Below are 8,191 nucleotides of genomic sequence, written 5' to 3' on the forward strand. Positions count from 1 at the left end.
GTGCGGCAGCCTGGAGCTGGCTCTGGCTGTGGCCGGCTGAGAACATGCTAAGGAGCAAAGAGGTCTCAGTCTAATTTCTGTTCCTGATAACCCGTATCGCCTTCCTGTGTACGAGCCACCCTCCACTGCCGAGGCCAGACCCTGGCAGAAGACCTGTCACGACCTCACGGGGGTGCTCGACTGCGGGCCGGAAACCACCTGCAACCCGGTTGTGTGAGGCGCGAGGTGGGCACCTGAGCTTGGCATGAGTGCTGTGACCTGGTCCTCCACTTTTCTTTGCTTTTCAAGATTTATTTATGTATTTAATTCTATTTATTATTATTATTTTTTTTCATCTGACCAGACAGAAACAGAAAGAGAGATGGAGAAAGCAAGAAAGCAAGCCACCAGGTCCAGGACTTGAACTGCAGTCGGCCATGTGGGAATCCAGTGCCCCTAGCCACCACACCACCTGCTGGCCCCTTTTCTTCCTTTTTTTATTAGAGAGATTTTTGCCTTAGGGCATGTATGCTCACCAAAGAGAGAGACAGAAACAGAGGGAAGATGAGAAATCAGCCCCTGGGAGGATGGCCACGTCGCAATCGCTTTACCTCCATTCTCCCCTTGGAATTTTGGGCACACAAGCATACACATCCAGTGTGAGTTTAAAGTCACAGGTCCATGACTCCAACTGTGGTCAGCCATGTGGGCGTCTAGTGACATAATTGCTACGCCATCTGCTGGTCCCAGTCCTGGGATATTTCAACACTCTTTACAACTGTCAATTACACAATTTTCTAATCGTCCCCAGGCAGCTGCCCGCTGGCCCTCCTTCTCTGGGGACATGCCTGTGTCAGCTCTCCCTCCATAACCCCCCATCCCAGACCCACATCAGTCCCTGTAGGACACCTCGGAAGGGTTTCAGAGAACTGGAAATACGCTGTGAGGGGTAGTCACTGACTCTAGGAGCCATCTGGGATGAATGAAAGTCCCTACCTCACTCCTTACACAAAACCCAATGTCAGATGCATCAGCGATTTACATGTAAAAAGACGAAACGGTACATTTCAGAAAACATAGAGTTGAACATGAGGAAGCCCTTTTCAAGCCGCACACAGACCCAGAAGCTATTAAGGAAAAGATAATAAATTTGGCTTCATAAGGATTCAACATTCCAGGCCAGTAGGTGGCATGGTTGTTAAGGTGCTAGATTCTAACGTGGCTGGCCACTGTTCAAGTCCCAGACCTGGTGGCTTGAAAACCACAACAGATAGATAGATACACAGACAGACAGACAAATAAATATATTTTTTAAAAAGATTCCACATTTCTGCTGGGGATAGGTGAAATCAGTCAAATGACGAACAAAAGCCAGCTGCCCCCATCCCACTCAGAGCTCAAGCCAGAAGCTGTGTCCTTACCCACACCCGTACGGTCACGTGGGCCCTGGCCGCCCCTCCCTACTTGCCCCAGCCCAGTCCCTGTATTCGTCAGGATGAGCTCATTTCTGGAGAGGTGACAAATAAGACCTGATGTCTCCAAGGCGCAGTGCAGTGAGAGTCCCTTCCCGCTCCTGCCACGTCTGACACGGGTCAGGCAGCTCCCCGGGGTAGCCACAACCCCGGTGCGAGGGACCGTGAGGCTGGGGGGGGGAGTGCTGGGGTCACCGTGGCCACGGAAGTCCCTGTAGGTGGTGGTGGTGGATGCCTAGACTTACACAGGCAATGACACTGTGTCAAACGAAACACACGTCTGCAAGGATGAGGACAGACCAACGGGACGTCGGAGCAGGATGGGTGGACGGGCCATGGCCACAGCCTGGTCATGACAGAAAGCCACACTCCTTCAAGATGTCCCCGGGGAGCTGAGTCAGGGAACGAGGGGCTCCTCGTTATTATTTCTTACAGCTACGGTGATCTCAACAAAATTCCAATTAAGTAACAGATATAAGTCTTCTCTTTCGTCATTACGAAACCCGATTTGATTGCTTCATTTTGGTTTTGTAGTTTAAAAAAAGAAATAAACCAGAGTGGGTGGTATTAGCTAACAGATGCACTAGTACTCACACAGACTCCGCCTTCCGCGCAGATGCAGGAGCCCCCGGAGGATTGGCGCTGCCCCCGTGGCCGGAGAAGGTACCACGCCACCGCCACTAGAACACGTGGATCCGCAGCGCGTGCCCACAGCTAACCCTAATAAGCCAGGTCCTGTGGTCACAAGGTGGAACCACGCAGTAACGGCGAGAACAGCAGTAGGGTCTGTGCAGTTACTGCAGGGGCCGCCCTCGCTGGCTCTGGCTCAGACTATCCCGCGTCCAAAAGCAGAGGGCTCGCTCGTCTCCGTAAGGTCAGCGATGAGCAGGGCTCAGCAGACTCCGTGGGACCCTGCAGCACGCAGGTCCTTCCCTCCCGACACCCTGGCAACATTTTTAAAAAGAATTATTTATTTATTTATTTATTATTAACTTGCTATAGGGTGCCAGAGAGAGAAAGAGAGAAAGGAAGCCACCAGGTGGGGACTTGAACCATGGCCAACCCTGTGGGAGACCAGCGCTTTAACCACCATGCCACCTGCTGGCCCCTATTCTCTATGAGGTCTCAAGCAAGTACCAACTGCTCCTTTTCCAGCTGTCTCAGCAGAGCCCGAAATGCTGAGGACTGGACCATGGAGCCCAAGCACCCCACTTCCCAGAGCCAGAATCTACACCACCCGCAGGGATCCTTGAGGATCAAGAAGTTGGCGCCCAGGGTGGAGCACTAGCAGCCCAGCCCGGAGACGGCTACACTTCAGTCCTGCTCTCCCAGGTGCCTCCCCAGTCTGCAGCTGGCCAAGGGAGGGACGCCAGCACCCAGGCCTCCGGCAGACCAAGGGGCCGGGCTGCTGTCTAGGCCCTCTCACCTGGCACGACTCTGGTCCACACTCACCGGCCCCTCCACCCCCGGCTTGGGAGGGGCAGGGTGCCAGCTCCCACAGGTCCCCCAGACGGCATCTGCCGGTCCACGCTCTGGCCAGTGGGCAGAGGAAGGCTCGATGAGTCGCCAGAAACAGAGAAAGGCCCGGATGGAGTTTGTGAGTGACGGGAAAGAGATGCAGGAGTGAGGCTAACCTCAGACCCTCCACTCCTCCGGGGCATTTACACCTGTCCCCTACTTTATCCTCCTCCGCAGTTGCGGCAAACCCTCTTATCCATGGGGGTACGTTCCAGGATGCCCCGAGGGTGCCTGAAACTACAGAGAGGATCCACCCCAGAGAGATGGACACTTCCTACACACGTACCCTGATAAAGTTTCACCCATAAATTAGGCACGGCAAGAGACGAACGCTGATGACACAGAGCAAGCGGAGCATACTGTACGAAGGCGCCTGAACGTGGTCTTCCCACTCGGCACATCTGACGGAGCCGAGACCTCGGAAAGTGAAGGGCGGAAGGAGGCGCCGTGCAGGTTTCTGCCAGACGTAGCTGTTCCCGCCGGGCTCCCAGGCCAGCGTTTCAGACTGTCCACCCTCGTCCCTGTGCCCACAGTAGGAGCTCCGTCAACACCTGGGAATAAAGGACAGCATTTTCTTCCGGGGGTACAGATCTGAAGGACAACGGGTGGAGGTAGCCCCAAGGAGCAGCGGCAAGGAGCTGCAGGCCACGCAGTGGGCCAGGCTGGCCACTTCGTCCGAGCAAGCGCGCCAGGCCAGCCTCCCAGGTGGGGTCTGTGGCAGGCCCCTAGGAGTGGCTCTTCCGTCCTCAGGACAGCGTCCCTGCAGCCCAGCTGCCCCAGCTGCCACGGCGTAAGGAAAAAACAAACGATCCGACTCTGTTAGGTCCCCTGACCGGCCTCTGTCCTCATTCCTCAAATACCCACGGAGTCAGAGGGTGCTAGACAGAAATCATCCATGCTCGACAACACCGAGGGCTGTTCTAAGCCAGCAGACATGCTGCTGCAGCCTGCTCAGGCGGCCGGCCTCGCTCCCAGGGTCTCATACCCCTGGCAGGCCTCACTATTTCACTTTAATTGCCAGAGGGTACGTGCACTCGCCAGAGAGACAAATAAGAGCCAGGGTGAGAGAGAGAGAGAAGGCACCCTCAGTGAGGGGTGGCCATGCCATTGTCCCTTCTCCCTCTCTCCATCCTGCTGGGATCTTGAGCAGGCACACACATGCACCGGCAGTGTTTTTCAAGTCATCGGTGCTGGGATTTGAACCCAGGTGGGATCTGGCTACACAACTCCTAGGCCACAGGACTGGCCCCTTGGGCAACTTTTCAAGGCAAAATCCATGACTAAGAAGGGAAGGAGAGAGGTTCTCGCAGCTGTCTGGGGACAGTCACCCTCGGCTACCACGGTCAGCAACAGGAACAGCATTGTCCGTGGGTGGACAGGCGTCTCTGGGGAGATGTTTCTGCAGAAGCCTCTGGGTCAGGTTGTGGTGGTCTCTGCAAGGCTGTGGTCCTGGCAGTTTCTGGAATAATGGTTCTCGTTATTGGATGTGCCAGTGTGAGGAAACACCTCTTCCATGGCCTCTTCAGCTGTTTGGTCCAGGTAGACACCAACGACTCCACTTTGATTTTGAAAAACTTTCACCACAAAAAGACAAATTAGCGGAACCACGGTGGCGTAATGGCTACATCGCTGGACTCCCACGTAGTCGAACACAGCTCAAGTTCCAGACCCGGTGGCTTAAACTCATGCCGGGCGTGTGTGTGTGCACGTGCCCAAGATCCTGAGAGAATGGAGAAGGGATTGCGGTGTGGCCATCCCCCCACCCCGAGGGGGGTGATTTCTCTCTTTCTTTCTGGTGAGGGCACGTGCCCTATAGCAAAAACCTCTCCAAAAAAAAAAAGACAAATTAGCAACAGTCCTTGCCCTCAAGGAGCTTCTGGTCTGGACAGAGGTCCCAGGGGCCAGGCTGGAGGCAGGGCTGGTCCAGGACAATATTCTAAGAATGAGGTAAACTGACAAAAGTCAGGACCCAGGAGCAAGGTCCTCAGGGAAAGGAGTGTTCTGGGGTTGGGCCCATCCTCCCCTTTCATGGGCCCTTTCTGCAGTGCAATGAGGGGTTCCCAGCAGGGCTGCACGTCCAAGCCCGCGTGCAGGCGTGTGCCCACTCCCACACGCCCATGCTCAGCATCTCTGCACACACGCTCCTCTATCGGAGCAGCCTGGCCCGGACCTAAGTCCGCCTGCTTCATGGCACAGGCCCAACACGCGCCTCCTGGAAGTCAGCTGTGCCGGATCTAGAATCTTCGGCTCACTTTTCCCTGAAAAATCTGTCATTCCACCTTCTTCTGGAGTCGAGTCTTCAGAAAGCTGAAATTCTCTCCTAGGTCACAAGGATCTCCTTTCGTTCCTTTTCTCTCCCTCCCTCCCTTCTTCCCTCCAAATCCAGCACTCCTACTAAAAAGTATACGTATTTTCTTGGTACGAGTCATTCTCAGGTGCTCACCACCCCGATACCATCCGTATTGAGCAATTTTGTGGGATCAAAAATCCTTTGATCAGAAAAAGTATAAAGAACAAACTGCAGGCCAGTTGTAGTGAGTCAGTGTTCCGAACTCCCTCTGTCCACTAGAGGGTGTAATCCTACACCAGACCTTCCTTGCGTAACACTGTACAAGGTTTAAGTTTTGGTTTTTGGCCTTCGTTTTTTTGTTTTTGTGTGTGTGTGTGCGTGTGTGTGTTTGTAGTTCAGCCAAGCTCTTTCGTCATGGAGTTATGCAGAAGTTGTATCTGCTGGGTGGGCTCTTGCTGAGGGATCTGCCAGGGCGTCCCAGCTGTGTGCAGTTCCTGGGATGCACTAGTCATCTCCTGGGCCAGCTGGCCCGGCCCAGGCCCTCCACCCGCCCTGACGCAGCACACTCAGCGCAGCTCTGCGTCCAGGTTCACTCTGGGGCTGACCCGTGGGTTACTGGGCTCTGGGAGGGAGCCTGGTGCAACATGCACGGCATTTGAAGTCCCAGGTAACGTGTGAAGGCTGCCTAAAGACTGCATTTATAAGGATATGGAGAGAAGGTACACATGTAGACTAACTCAGGGTCGGCCCCATGGCCTAGTGGTGAGGGGTTCCAGATCTCACATGGCCTACCAAGCCTCGGAAAGTTTATAAAACACGTTGGGCATGTGTGCATGAACGCCCCAAATCTTGGCAGGATAGAAAGATGGAAATTGATTGTGATGTGACCATACTCCATGGGGGGGCGCTCCCCACCCTGTCTCCATCTCTGACAGTGTGTACACCCTCTGGCAATTAAAGAACTAAATGGAGTGTACAGGCTGGTGTGGTTTAGGTTGCTGATTATGGTCCTTCTGCAGAAGGCTATTGAATTGGGGAAAGAACGTTAAATCCCAGAGTGGAAGGTTTAGGTAGAATGTTGTATGTTTTCCGATTGATGAGCCTGGTTGAGGTTTTCTGGGGATTAAACAAGTGTTAATTTACTATTACTACCAGCTGCATTAAACCAGCTGGGAGCAAAACTAACTTCCTGCCTCTGAGAATGGAGACTCCAGTCCAGGGCAGGCCAGGAGTGTTGGAATGTGAGGTACGGGTGAGGGTTATGGAGAGGACAGCGGTAGACCAGGAAAGCCTGGGGTTCGCTTGCAGTTTCAGAGTGGGGATGGGAGGTGACATGAGGGAGCCTAGTATCCGTGGCAGAGGGGCAGCCAGTGGGAAGGAGCAGGAACTCGAAGGGCTCCTGAGAGGGCTGGCAGGGCTGGGGCGCTTCCGGCAGAGCCTGCTTGGAAGTGAGTGGGACTCGCGCTTTCCCCGTAGCTCACATTCCCTCTGCTCTGGGAGGCCATTTCCCCTAATAACGTGGCGTGCATAGGGAGTACTGCCTGCCCATGAGTGGACCCCAGACTCCTGCACGGGGACATCGTCTCTCTCGCTCTGCAGCTGTAGGAGGCACCCACGCTGGACACGTGACCCGCAGTGAGTGACATTCGGAAATGGCAGGTGAAGTTCCTGGGACAGCCGACCTATTCTCATGACGACCCTATGCCTTTCACCTTGTCGATGGAGCCGGACTGCCCTTGAAGTGACGGGGAACTTAGCCGTTTGGCCTTGCTCCATGCCCGTTTCCGTTACGACTGGCCCCACTGGTCTGTAGTTCTGCCCATGTCCACCTCTACACCAGCTCCTTGTCGTAGGGACCCTGTATTTAGATGGCATTCCAACCAAGAGTTGGCGTTTATTTCATTTAAATCATTTAGATGGCTTTCAAAAAGGTGACAAAGGGGACCAGCAGGTGCCGTGGTGGCTAAGGCACTGGACTCCTATGGCCAACCCTACCTAGTTCAAGTTCCATGCCAGGCACATATGCATGTGTGACCAAAACCCTGAGAGGAAAATGGAGACGGGATTGCAGTGTGGGTGTCCCCTCAAGGGGCGACTTCTCACCTCTCTCTGTCTCTACAGCGAGTGCATGTGCCCTGTAGCAAAAATCTCAAAGAAAGAAAACCAAAGTACAATCTTGGGCTGCCCCATAGCACAGTGGGTAAGCACTGTGTAGAGGGAGCCGGAGCGGAGCACACGTGGCTGCCCGGTGGCCTGAAAGCGTGCCAGGCGTGTGCACACCCTGGACTCTGCCAGGAGAGGGATGGAGCAAGAGGGGGTCGCCGTGAGACCAGGCTCCACTGGGGGGCACTGTCTCCCGTATGTGTGCACGTACTCCCTGGCATTAGAAAAGGAACACTTTTTTTTTTTTAAGTGTTCTCCTATAATCTTTACAAGTAGAAACTTGTTAGAGTTTTACATGATTACACATGATGAATGCACTTAAAACCATTACGTGTTCTGAGACTGTAAGATCAGCTAGGCAGCGACCTCAGGAAACCATCTCATTGCGGGGACTGCAGGTGGGTCGGGAAGGCACTGAAGGTCGCGCCTGCAGGCTCAGCCAAGGGAGTGGAGTGGTGCCGTTGTGATTATGCAACACCGCGTTACTAGGTTATTGAATTAAAGACTACTTTCTCCAACAGCAGCTCCCTTGTTAAGCAAGGTTTGAGTTTCAGTGTGTGTCAACTCCTGGAGGCCCTCTGAGCCACATCCTACCTGTCCCTGTGGACAGGTCCGTCAGTCTAGGCCACAGGACTGGCCCCTTGGGCAACTTTTCAAGGCAAAATCCATGACTAAGAAGGGAAGGAGAGAGGTTCTCGCAGCTGTCTGGGGACAGTCACCCTCGGCTACCACGGTCAGCAACAGGAACAGCATTGGCCGTGGGGGGGGC

The sequence above is a fragment of the Tupaia chinensis genome, unplaced genomic scaffold (genome assembly GCF_000334495.1).
Source record: "Tupaia chinensis unplaced genomic scaffold, TupChi_1.0 Scaffold000159_1, whole genome shotgun sequence".
Classification (NCBI taxonomy): Eukaryota; Metazoa; Chordata; class Mammalia; order Scandentia; family Tupaiidae; genus Tupaia; species Tupaia belangeri.